The sequence below is a fragment of the Aythya marila genome (genome assembly GCF_965140915.1).
Source record: "Aythya marila genome assembly, chromosome: 1".
Classification (NCBI taxonomy): domain Eukaryota; kingdom Metazoa; phylum Chordata; class Aves; order Anseriformes; family Anatidae; genus Aythya; species Aythya marila.
Genome location: NC_139042.1, coordinates 91,408,366 through 91,421,700, shown reverse-complemented (window position 1 = coordinate 91,421,700; position 13,335 = coordinate 91,408,366). Strand labels below are relative to the sequence as shown.

The following is a 13,335-nucleotide window of genomic DNA, read 5'->3' as shown; positions in this document are numbered from 1 at the left end:
CTTACGGATCTTGCGATCTTTGATCTGCAGGAAGTGTTTAATAATTTTGTCTCACTGAAATACAGTGGGAGTTGCCCCACCAGCTTGCACTAGTTTTCGAGTGCCGTGATGGGGTTAGCTTGTGGGGTGAGGAGATGTTACCCATCAGTGGTGTTTCTGCCTGCCCGATTTTACCGTGCTTATGCACAAGAACCATTTTAGGAAACGTTCCCCTGTGGATTGCTGCAATGCTCACAAATTTGATAACCATGCCTTTTTTTTTTTTTTTTTTTTTTTTTTTTTTCCTTCTAAAAGCAGAAATGAGAATAGGGATTGAGACGTTCTTTTCGTTTTTACGCCGTGGTTTGTGGCTGCAGGAGGCGGTTTGGTGAACGCACACAGCGCCAGCAGGGGGCACCTTGGGAACAGCAGCACTTAGCCGGCAGGCACCATACTCCAGCTGCTGCTTCCTAATGGCATTTTTATGTTAACGTTTTGGACCCATAAAGGGAATCAGACAATTACTGCTTCCTGCTTGTTTAACACAAACAAATGGAAGTCCAGTTCCATCATAATGTGTTTGTCCAGCTGTCTTGCAAAGACTCGTTTCTTCGATACCGCGCCTTCTCATTTATCTCCGTGAAAGGATAATATCAAACACACCCGTATGAAGCCACGAAACTTTCCTACGGCACAATTAGCATTGAAAAATGAGAAAAAGTGGATAAAGTGATAAAAATACATAATGTGGTGGTGGTATGTGTTTGTTTTCTATAGTAATGCTTTTATAGGAAGGTGACCTAAACCCAAGGTTTGTTGGAGGTTTTGGAGGGAGTTTTATCAGGCCAAGTAATGCTCCTGGAAGGAAACTTCCTGTTCTTTCAAGGGTCTGTATGTTTGCAAGCTAGCATTATCTTACATGTGTGTATGTGTGTATATATATATATATATATATATATATATATATATATATATATTTAAGAGTGGCAGCTTAGATAATCCTCCATCTGCAAATAATTGAGAGTTTTCAGCATTCCAAGGCTGGAGTGATTGTTTTGACCTGTCTTTTTTCCTCCTTCACATGGCTTTCAGTGGCAGAGACTAGGCTTTTCTGCTGCATGGGTCAGCCTAAGTCCTTGGAAGAAATAAGGAACTGATATTTGGTTATCTTTTCCAAGGTGATTTCAGTGGTGGCCAGGATCTCTGGGGGAAGAGAGAGTGAGAGAGGGGAAAAGAAGGGCCTGAACTTGGACAGTCCCAGAAGCTGAAACAGAAGTTGCAACAACAAGTACATTACCCAAAGCAACATAATTTCCAGCTACATGTTTAAAAAATAATTGCCTTCCACGCATATTTTCAATATTTTTTTCAGTTCATTCAACTGCAGAGCAGCATGCTATGTGAATGAGTGCCCTCAGACTTAGCAGAAATAGCAGTGAAAATTCTGCACTGAAAGTATGACATTCATGTCTTGCTGATGATCTTTAGGGGCCATTTCTCTTGCATCATATGGAACTGGAAGGAAGTCAGTGAAAAGCATTAACCACTAACCTTACTGTACAGTTAGACTACAAGAGGAGTCTACTGACACGCACGGAAAAAGAATAAATAAACTTGCTTTGACAGCCTTTTGTTTGCAAGAATAATTCACAAGGGGTCTATGAAGTAAGTTTTATGGTAGCAGATTTTCAGCCTGTGCTCTTACTGCATGAAATGGGTATGTGCAAGGTATTGCAAGTGAGAGAAGGCGAAATTCCACCTTAAATGTTATTTTTGTGCTCCTTTGTTTTCAAAGCTATCCCTCTAGTTCACAGTGAAACTGGAAAACAGAAGTAGTACATGCTGCTCGTGGTCTGCACGCTGAACTTTAAGACATTTGCTTGTTGTGTCATCGCCCAGCCAGGGAAGGACAAATCAAGGTCTGCCAGTCATTTCAAGCCTTCCCTTTCAGTCTCACAGGAAAGCTGAATGGTGGTAGTATATTGCCACTGGGAATGGCGTTAACTACAGCTGTGGGAAAATATGATAAACAGGGGTGCTAAACATCCCAACCGCCGTTGCAAATCTGAGTCATAAAAAAATAGGGTTACAGGGACAGCTGGAGGTCATCCAGTCTTTGTACCCCCACCCTTTGTTCCTCCTGCCATCATCTGCCTGTGTGCTTACTGTGATTCATGCTAGTTTGCATGGGCAGGGAGAATTGCTTCTGGGGGCGAAAGAAGCCGAGGAGTTAGGGAACTTGGGGCTTCCTCGTGAGCATCAGCCAGCACAGTGCCAGCTCCTGAACGTACAGCTGGGCTGTCCTTCTCCACAGCAGTGAGGCTGCTCTAGCCCTGCATGCCCACATCTATTTACTCAAGTAATTATTTCTTTGCTTGACCAGGAAACTTTTGCATCTCACACAGCATACATTTGTGATTGGAGGTGCACTTTCATTTTGCCTGAAGCACATTTTGAAAAGTGGGTGGCTGCTGAAGTGGCTACTCGATTTTAAAAGTCATTCAGCCCTGGAGATGAGGGCGAGCAGTTCAGACGTCTGGGACTGGTGGACCTGTATGGATCTCACCCTTTGAACTTTCTGACTGCTCAGAGAGCTTAGCAAACTGTAGGAGCAGCTGGAATACAAATGAAGAACTCTGACATGATACCAAGACATTGCTTTCACCAATTGTTTTATTTTTATTTTGTTTGTTGTGTTTTGTTTAAATATATGGAATCTGAGACAAACAGTGGACACAGAGAGACGATCACAGTATGTACAATTCTCATATTAAAATCTTTTCATGAAATGGGACCCCAGCAGCTATACTAAGCTGCTCTATACCCAGGGCAGACGAAGTTACCAGCTGAGAGCCCTGCAGCAGCAGCACAGGCTGCCTGTGGGAATTTTCCCTCTTCCCCTCCCACGGGGAAGGGCCCTTAACTAAAGAAAGTCAAAGGTAACAGTCTCCTTTACCTCAATGGATACCATTTTAAGCACTGCTTTCTTCTGTTCCTTTCCTTGCAAAAACAATCCTATCTTTCCTTTGGAAAGAGGGTGGAACTGTTCCGAATCCAAATGACCCACTGGGTGTCCTTAGGAGCCACTTTGCCCCAGCTGGGGGCTCAGCTTCAAGGGCTGTGTTGCTCTCACCTGGCGGGTGCAACTCACAGCAAATAGAGAAAATGCTGAATTCAGCCTTCTGAGGACTTTGGCTTAGTTAGAAGTGGGTTTTGTAATAATCCATCACTTCCTTCCGCTGTGCTGATGTTTTCTGAACTTTCATCATCTTCCTCTGTCAGCTTCACCCTTCTGATGAAGAAGTAGTTCATTTTTTTAGGAAAAAAAATATTGCTTCCGCTTGTCCGTGACGCTCGGCGCTAAAAATAGAAGCTGAAGTTCCACAGCCTCGAGTTTCATATGGTTTCCATCCTTATGTTTCACAAAGCGAGCCTTTTCCTACTTCCAGTTTTTATCTAACGGAGTAATTGCCCCCTCTCCTGAAGGAGACGAGTTCTTAGGCAAAAGATCTCACTAGGTTGACCGTGTGTCCTTGTAGCTCTGTCAGTCATTAAAACAGAACCATAAAATTCAGGGTAAAATGTTAATACTGTAGCACCAATACTGGTCTCCAAGATCCAGAAGAAAAAGCAGGCTTGCCTCCTGTGAGTTTTGCTGCCTTTGGTTTTCCGGAACACGAGACACAGACACCTACTGCTGGCTCTGTTTTCAGATGTTGGTGTCTCTTTCAGGAGCACTTGTCACGATGACCTTGCAGAGCTCTTCTCTCCAGCAAGGTGCTCCTGTTGAGGACAGCTCCAAAGGGGAGGTAAGCTTCCCCATTTACAAGCGCCAACCCGCCAGTGTGACCAGGAGATGAAAAGAGAGGAGTACGTCCAGATGTGGTACATTGCCAGGGCTTCTTGAGGAAATCTGGCTGTGTCCTGGAAAATGGAAAAACAGAAAGTCTGCATGGAACCAGTGGCTTGACAAGAAATGTGTTTGAAATTTGTGTCAGAGATTTTTATATGAATGCCCTCCTGGAAGATTGCTTATAAAATCATAGATTTTGGCCCATTTTCAAAATCCTTCTTTTTGTGCATATATGTGTTTGTACCATACAGAAAATCCAGCTTTGAGGTACTGTGATAAATTATTTTTTGCCTTGTGTAGAGGAGGCACAGACACTGAGCAACAATTAATACAACTTCCATTTCTGAATGGCTGAGAATATTTGTTCAAAAGTCTGATAGAACAACAACCAAAAAATAAAAATAAATTATAATTCCATACAGTGAGCCTGAGGTAGGTGTTCGATTATCTATATAACAATATAAAAATATAAAATATGAATATTTTATATTTATATAAATATAAAAAAGCCTAGGCCACAGAGACTCAGATGGCAGTAGCACTGTGTAACACTCTTTGTAGTGTGGATTGGCATGAACCACAGAATAGCCTTGCCAAAGCTGGTACCTGCAACCCATGAGGAAGGTAGTACAAAGGCAAAAAGAAAAAGATTTTAAACCCCTGACTTAAGCAGTACAGGGTTTTTTTTCCCCATAGCTGTTCAGGTCAAAGTCCTTCTCTGAGAAGATGTTTTTTTCTATACCAGTTTTTAGGCTACTCCAATTGCTGTGGTATCTCTGGACCTGCAGGCAGTGGCTTTCAAAGTGTTGAACTCTTGTCACCAGTGTGAGTTTCTCCTCCCCCTCCCTCTGGAAGGAGTATGATGTATTAATGTGTAAAGAACAAGTTAATGTTTGGAGTCCTCAGTAATGCTTTGAAGTAACTATCAGGTGATAGCAAGTCTCCTGGTGTGTCTTGACCTCTGCCAGGCCTATGCACTTCCCTTTGTCCCGGAAATAAACTTAAAACCAGGTTTCTATTAGCCCAGAGGGAATCTCCCACAACACGGTGACAGTAAAGTGACAGTAAAATCAGTCTCTTTAAGATAAATAGGAGAAAAAAAATCAACCCAGCAAATAAATGAATAGAAATGGAGCAAAGGTGAAACAGATCAAAATTATTCCAGTTTTATATAAAAAAATTAAATATCTGCTGATCTGGTTATAATAACTGCACAGCGTGAGAACTATTTCTGCACAGAGCAGCCTTTTTGCTCTCAGCAGGTCTTTTAACTTTTCTAACTCTCTTCCAAAATAGCAACTAATATAGAACAAATTATTTTCCTGCCTTTCTTAAGAAATTGCCAAAAATAAAAAAAAAGCCTGTGTGCTATGCCTTTTTTTTTTTTTTTTTTTTTTTTTTTTTTTTAGCTTTAAAAAATAATGTTGACAACAGGAAATATTTTTTTCTTTTTGCAAAAACGTATGTTTTGAAAGTTAGGCTTTTGTTCTTTCTGCCATCCACCCCCTTCCCCCCCGCAAAAAAAAAAAATCCAGCAGTAAAAAAGCCTTCAGATGTGTAAGGTTTGTGATTCAGTTTATCTTACTATAGCAAAGCTGAAACACTCTCCCTTCTCCTAATCTTTTTATTTATTCATTTATAGAAATAAGTTTTCATGGTGAGCAATTATTTCCATTGCGGAAAAGTTGTCAGAGAGTTTTCAATGAAGCCAAATATATATAAAATTATCTCCTTTAAATATAGGCATATTTATGCTCACCTGATTTGCATTTAATTTTGAAAAGGTTTCATTAAAAATTTTGACCCTTGACAATCTGATATTTCTCATGGAAGGTAACAGCTAGAGGCATTCTAGCTCCTGTTCTATTTGCTCTTACGATGTTCTCACGTAGTGTTGTGTCACTGAAGGCATACGCCACCATCTTATATGTAACTTCGTGTTCTATGAAGGCCTCTAAGCCATTGAGAGGAGTTACATTAGGTCTAAAAAAGACATTTCCTCTAACTTTTAAAATTGTTTATGGCCCATGAGGTATAAAGCTGAAAGTTTCTGCATGATAATGATGAAACACTTCAACAGTTCTCTTCCTCAGTTTCCATTTGAGTTTATTGCCACCCAATCTTGTTGCAACATCTTACTGTGACTGAACATACTACATTAACTTTAATATAATGATTGCCATGTAATTGGTTATATCTTTCAGCTACGCTAAGCAAAATACAAATTACAGCCGTTAATTTTTATATGAGAAAGCGTTACAGGTTTGATGACACCAATTTAAGACTTTGAGAGCTAGTATGAATAATTTGACTTACAAGCAGGATTTTTTATGGGAGATTTCCTTGACCATGGCAAGTCAGGGCTGGATGGCACTTCTGTATTGTACGTACTCAAGAAGTGTTTGTAATTGACCTTACTATTGTTACTTCTCTGTAATGATTAAACCTAGACTTTAGCATATGCCTTGTATTTTAGAATTGCTGTCAGATGACGTCTACTTAAATTTTCCTGAAGGACATTATGTAGTCATCATTCTTGTATTTTTAGCATACTTATTACTCTGTTTACTGAAAAATTCCCCCAGATCTAGTAGTTCATTTATACCAAGGTAATTTACAAAGGTCTTATCTCCCAGCATGGAGTGGCTTCTATGTTACTTGTGTTTTATTGATTTTATGATGCTCTTAATGGTGGCTAGCTTTATGGACTGGGGACCACTGGCACTTCAGTATTCCTTTTTCTGTGGTCTAGGTCTGTGTTGGTGGTAAAGGTAATTTTTCCCTGTCTGAACAGCTGGATCTAAGTTTGTGTTTTGCTAGAAGCATCTTGGACTTTCTCTATTCAACACAGTTTATCAATCTACCAAATTCGAATTCAAACTAATAAATTTAATTAATTTAATCAAAGATAATCACTCAGACACTTAGCACATTAAGGACTGTTGCCTTACCATGAGGGGAATGTGTCTCCACAGTGCTAGATCGATCTGGGGAAAAAACAAAACAAAACAAAACACAAAAATTAGTTATTTGTTTAACCTTAGGAAAAAGGTCGTCAATAATTGATCTGAGGGTTAGCAGTTTTTCTGAGAAGAATATATTTAACAAATAAATTGAAAGTTTAAGTGTGATTACAGAAATAAATCAGAAGAAAAGATGTTTTACTGCTCCCAAAAAACGAGATAATGAAAACACTTTGGTTCTGCATTTTCAAAAAAGAAAAAAAAAATCAATTTTGAAAACTGCATAACATTTCACTTTTAGATTTGCTGAACAAAAGTATATCACTTTACATTTCAAAAGCATTTGTCTCTTGAGAATTATGTGATTTAAAACAAAGATAAAGAGGGTGTAAATGTCTTGAAAAACAAATCTTTTCTGTTTTAAGCTGAATGAAATGTGTGTCATTGACTATAATGAAAATTTCCAGCCAATTTGTACAAACAACCTGAACAAATTATGATTTCTTTTGACTTTTATCCCCTTTTTATTTTATTTTTTTCAGTCAGTCAACTGGTCAAACCAAATAGCCGAGCATTCCACTAGCCATGCTCATAAGTGATTCAAACATGTTAGCTCAGCTGTTTGGCATTATTCGAGTGGGGGTTATGGTCTTGGTCATTTTCCTAGGGAAGAAAAATAATATTCTCACTTCATGAGTTCAGCCTTGCAAAGGCAAGGCAAAAGGCAATTAGCAACTGGCTTCCTGTCATCTGAAAGGGTATTGGCCTGGACTTTGAATTGCCAGTGGTGAAGCTAATCCTGCTTCACGGACCCAAGTACAAACAACGAAATGAACTCCCCCATCCCCCTGGGAACAAGGTGGATCCAGAACAGTACAGCACCCCAAGTAGCCAAATGCTTAAAAGTCTAGAGACCTCATTAATATCTCCTGGAAAGGGAGGGGGAAGAGCCAGGTGGCTTGCCCTCAGGAGTCCTGCTAATTCTGTGGATATGCTGTACTGAAGCAAAGATGCATTTATTCTTCTCCAGTCATATTCTTCCAGATAAAGCAAGGAACAGCGTGAAACTGCATGAAGATTTGGTTTAAAAATTGAACTCATCTAACAATGGCCATTATGTGTGGCTTGTCTGCAAGAAATGCTTCCCTCAACAACTTCACTGTGAACTAAACAAAAATCTTACCCGATACATTGAGATGAATTCTAGATTTCTGTGTTGGCGTGGGATGATTCCCAGACTGCTTAGAGATGCAGGAATATACAGCTGCATCCTCTAGCTGGACATTGGAGAGCTTAAGGGAAAAGTTGCCGTGCTTCACCTGATCCAAAAACAGACTGGTTCTGCCACTGTAATTTGCATTCTGGAACGTTGGCTTATCTTCCCCATTGTGAAAAAAATGCACTATGGTAGACTCTATCTGCCAGTAGAGCATCAAATGGGAAACATCCAGTTCACTGGGAGAGGTGGTGGCGCAAGGCAAAATGACACTTTCTCCAACAAACGCATGGCACGTTGTGTCTGGTTGACCTGGAATAAAAACAGACAACTTCCTCAGCACACAGCAAAGCTAGGGACACCAACTTTCCTATACTTTGCCTTCCTCACGTTGTTATTGCCTCTTTTCCCAGCCTTTTCCTCCCTTTTCTTCTGCCAGTGTCCTCCTGCTCCCAGCTGGACAGGAGGCAGCACGTGCTATGTAGGGACTGGGGGCTATGTGTGCTCAGTGCCCAGCAGGACAGATGATGCTGCATGCAAATTGCACCCACTTCATCAGCTGCTTGAACTTGTCTCCTCAGCTGGTGATTTTTCTCCTCAGCGTCTATGAATATTTTATAATATTTTATATTATAAAAAAATATATATTTTATATACTATAATTTTCTATATTGAATAATCAGATAAATTAAGCAGTCAGTTCAAAAGGGCAGGAAGGGATGTGGGGATGTGAAGACAGATGTGATTAAACAACTTTTGGTTTTGGAGGAAGTCTGGCTGAAGAAAAAAGGAGAAGCATGAAAAAGGTGTTGCTGTTGTCAAGAGAAAAGTCCTGGAGGAGTTGGATCTCCCCCGGCTCCCCTTGCCGCCTATCCCGTCATGGCTCCAGACTCGTAAATAAGGTGGAGAGTCCCCCTGGAAGGAGCCTGACCTCGTGAAGATGGCCTGACAGAACAGGGCTCCTTTGTGCAACTGCGTCTGGGTGCACTCAAGGCTCCTGCTAATGCTTGTGTCTGGGCTTCTCGTACTCTTTGGGATATTCTCCCAGCAGCCCCAAAAGGCCTGCCATTCTCCCTCTAGCTCCTTTTCCAAGGCCTCAAGGAAATGGACTATTAGTCCCTGGGTATGCTCTATACATGTGGCCTGTGTGTGTCTGGCAGAAACGTTACCGATCAATTCCAGCAAATGCAAAAACCGCTGTGAACATATCCTGCTGGTGAGCAAACGGGCAGGGAGAGCGGGAGGCCAGGTTTCTATGCATTTCTACCTGGTTTATTGATTTGTTTCTTGTTTGTTTGTTTTTAAAGAATAAAGGAAAGAGTTAAAGCGTGGACAACTAGGTATTTTCAGCACAGAATGAAATTAACGCTTTGACCAAACCTGTTTCACAAAACGATGTTATAAATTAAAACACAGATGAATTAATTTGGATGGGAAACTTTCATCCCCAGCAGGGAGCAAAAACAAAAGCAGCATGAGTTTGGGATTGTGCCAGAGAGAAAAACTACATTTCACTGTGAAACAGCTCAATCTGTTTTCATGGCCAAAATTCTGAGAAGCATAAGGGGCAATTATTCAGACTAAATATAGAAATAAAATGTTCTTGGTGGCACCGTAGCCATTTCAGTGTTGTAGGCCTGTAAGCCCGCCAGATCTGTGCATGTATTGGGCTAAAGACCAAAGAGAGCCCCAGTTCCCTCTTGAGGTCTCTGATACCGGCCAGGGTTCAGCTGGTTGCATGCTGAGGGCTACGTTTCCATATTTATCAGTGTCTGGTTTGAGGCTTGTTTGTTCTCACATTGTGTCCTTCCAGACAGACATAAAAGCAGAAGGAAAAGTATCGTACGGATCACTAAATCACTGTGCTGAGTGTCTTCTATTAAAATTTTTTCAACATACATCTGCTTTCCTTAGGTTTGCAGATTTTTCAGCTGAAAATCCCAGTTCAAACCTGCCCCACAGTTTACATATAAACCTTTAGCTAAAAAAAAAAAACAACATAGGGACCAGAATTTCAGCAACATCCAAATCATTGTCTTATTATTTTATTTATAATCAAGTCCAGCACCCGCTGCATTGCATGCTTACTGCTAGAGGATGTATGACCCTGCATGCCCCAGGGAGGTCACCTCAGCCCTGCAATTAGCAATTAGTGCTGTACCCTGGCACAGCTGGAGGGCCACCACCAGGTGAGGAAGGGTGAGGAAGCAGCATGAGCCCCATCCCTCAGCACTTGGGGCCCCAGGGGGCTGAGCAAGGCTGTGCTCGGTGGTCTCTCCAAGGCAAAGCCAGGTCTGAAAGAGGGTTATTGCTGGCCGTGGTTGGCTACAGAGGGAGGATGAGTGCGTCTGGAGCTGCTGCAGGTGTTTTGTAAGCCCAGGAAAAAGCAAACCTCCTGAGGGGCTTTCTGGTGGGGTGAATCCCATCCACAGGATGCTATTAGGAGTGCTAGCAGTGTACTTAGTTGCACATAGGTGAAGAAAAGACAATCCCAAAGTTAGTGAAACTTGTTGCTCTATTTGGGAAAACAGACAAGCTTTTTTTAACGAGGGAAAGAGGAGAAAAGAGTGCCTGTCCTATCTCTGGATTGTGCTCACTTCTAAACTTGATAGTGGCTTTGTAAGTGCATCAGTTTTCTTTTTGTCTCTGAAGTCTTTTTCTGAAAACTGAGGACAGCAGTGTTCAGCACACCTAAGCCTAGCATAATTCTTCCTTTCCTGCATGAGGTGTTATACAGGTTTCTTAACACTAGGGATGAGTCTGTAAACACCCATGGGGTCCAACCCACCCTGCCCTAAGAGGAGGCTCTGGTGGAGTTGCCTGGAGCAAGAACAGGTGATTGAAATCTGGCTGTAATGAGTTAATTAACAGAGCCTCCAGGCTCATGAGGCCTTTCATAGATGGGCAGACTTCTGAACACAAGCTGAATATGAAAGCCAGCCTTGAGAAGGAGGCTGAAGTTATGCTTGAGGCTGATGAGGTGATGTTTTGCTAAGCTTCTGACACAGTCCTTGATACAGCAGAAGGCGTGGAAGTAAATTTTCCTGACCAGGAGACTGAAGCACTCATTCAGTGAGCCCCAGGAATGGTGGCAGCTTGCTGCTGGGATGTGTGGAGCAGGGTGAGCAGCACTCATCTATCTACCTGGAAAGCTCGGTGCGTGTGGCCTTGTGCAGTCTCTACACTGGCAAAAATGTGTGTCAGCACACAGCTTGCGCTTGCAGATGTGGGACTTGAACATAAGGTGAGACTTGGTTTTATTTCATGTTTTTGTTGTTTTAAAAGCAACTTGTAGTTTTAAACTTGCTGGCACAAGATTCAAGATTATCAAGGTGAAATTAAGAGTGGTAACTTGGCCAATTCTTAGGATTTCCATGATGAACAAATACTGCTGCCTTGATATTCAAAGTGTGGTACAGGAAAGCTCCTAAAGATATGGCTTTTTTGTTGTTCTCTCTTCCCCCCCTCCTGAAGGTGATCTGTGGCAACAATCTCTTTTTTTTTTTTTTTTTTTTTCCTCAAAAAAAAAAAAAAAAAAAAAAGTTTTCTCAATTGTGTATTGGTTGCACCAGAGGAATGTGAGATGCCAGGAGGAGATCCAGGGTTTATGCCTTGTGGAAAAGGGCCTGGGAGTGGAAGGCTCTTGAATCTCTCTCTCTCTCTTCCCTACCCACCTCCAAGTTCACTCTGGTAATGCTAGTGTAGTTTTGATGCTAGACAAAGAAAGTCACAGAAATAAAGTGATAAGCAGAAAAATGTTCTGGTGTTAGAAGTGTGGCAATGAGAAAACTTCTGTGTTTTGTTTAGTGAGTATTTATGGATTCAAACTGAAAGGTGTTAGCCTGACAAGGTAATCCTGTATGATTCCTTACAGGATAATGTCTCACCTATATGCCAAATTATTTGAAGAAGGGTAGGGGGCTGTTTGCAATCCTAATTGCTTGCTCAGAAACACTAAATTTGAACTTCCTTATTTAAAGGGGAAAAATGAGTCAAAAGTTAAGCACTTCAATGGCTCAAAGTGTTTACAGGTGCACTCATCTACTGAAAGACCATCCTGAGTTGCAATAGACTTTCACACAGTTCTACAGAAACATATGAAAGTTTTTCCCCTAAAAATGCTAGCTGTGCTTGTAGAAGAGAGGGAGAGACCACTTCCAGATGACGTGTAACCTTCTGGGCCACTACAACACATGGTAAAAGTGGGACATTTCTGAACAAATGAAGGAGTCTTGACCCTGCACAGAGGTCTTAATGTTGCTAAACTTAAGCTTCAAATACAGAAATTACAGGGAGTTGCCCCTGTAGCTTGTGGAAGACTCCCTTACCAGCACATACTAGCATATCTCTTTAATAGGGAAGGTCATGATATATAATGTCAGAAGCCCAACTGTGCTAGAATTTGGCAGTGCATATGCAAAGATTCAAGGGGAGAAACGGTTGGTTGGCTCCAGTCCTTTTACTTAACTGGATATCCCTGTAGAAAGCCATTTATGAGCTTGGATGAGGAATAAAAATGATACAAGACATCTGGGATTGTGAAGAAGGAGATTCCAAGCCATCCTTAATATTACAGAAATGGTGGAGTGCTCTAACGATGTGGTCAGGATGAACTTTATAGGTGGAGATTTGTGAGCCTGAAACACCTAAACCTCATAAACACCTATTTCAGATAAACCGTATCTCGGAGTTATTGCCTGCACTAGTAAACCTTGCACTGTGATGAAATAAATCCAAAGTAAACCATAGCACATACTTGTTCTGCTCAAAGATTCCCAGTGGATCATTAGCATAATTGCAGTTTGAGTATTTATGTGTAAATATTTCCACAACTCTTAGAGATGTATTATAGTGTATTTACCTCTGGGTAGAGATGCAAACAGCAAGCAGGCAACCATCCAGAGAGTCTTCCTAATAAAACGAGAGAAATAGAAATGCTGAAAACTTTGTTGGAATGCTAAGAGATCAATGACCTTTTTTTTTTTTTTTTTTTTTTTTTTCCCTTTGGCATAATTTATGCTCTGTTTCACAAATTCCTCATCTGCGAAGAAAATTTAGATGCAGAACTGGATGGCTTAAAATCCCTGTCTTGCTTTGTTGTCTCGTTTTGGTATATGTTGTAAATCCTGCCTGCAGATCTGAGCTTTCTCAGTGGTCATAATGGGATGGGGCTTCAGTCATAAGCACAAGAACCACAGCACCCTCTCATGTGGGCAAAGTTAACTGGATATACATAGCCATAGTTTACTCCTTAGATTATTCTCTATTGGTAATTAGGCAAAATTCTCTCTGCCTACAAACTTCAGCTGCTTTGCAATATGAGA

At 41.1% G+C, this 13,335-nt stretch overlaps 1 gene segment (V, D, J or C); it reads right to left on the bottom strand.

Annotated features, from left to right (window-relative positions):
* Positions 1–2,643: 2,643 nt before the first annotated feature.
* LOC309876870 (T cell receptor beta variable 2-like) overlaps positions 2,644–13,335 on the bottom strand; it is a 34,622-nt gene continuing 23,930 nt past the window's right edge. The window contains exons 4-7 of the V gene segment in view: positions 12,873–12,922; positions 7,979–8,323; positions 6,784–6,819; positions 2,644–3,903 (exon numbers count right to left, since the gene is read on the bottom strand).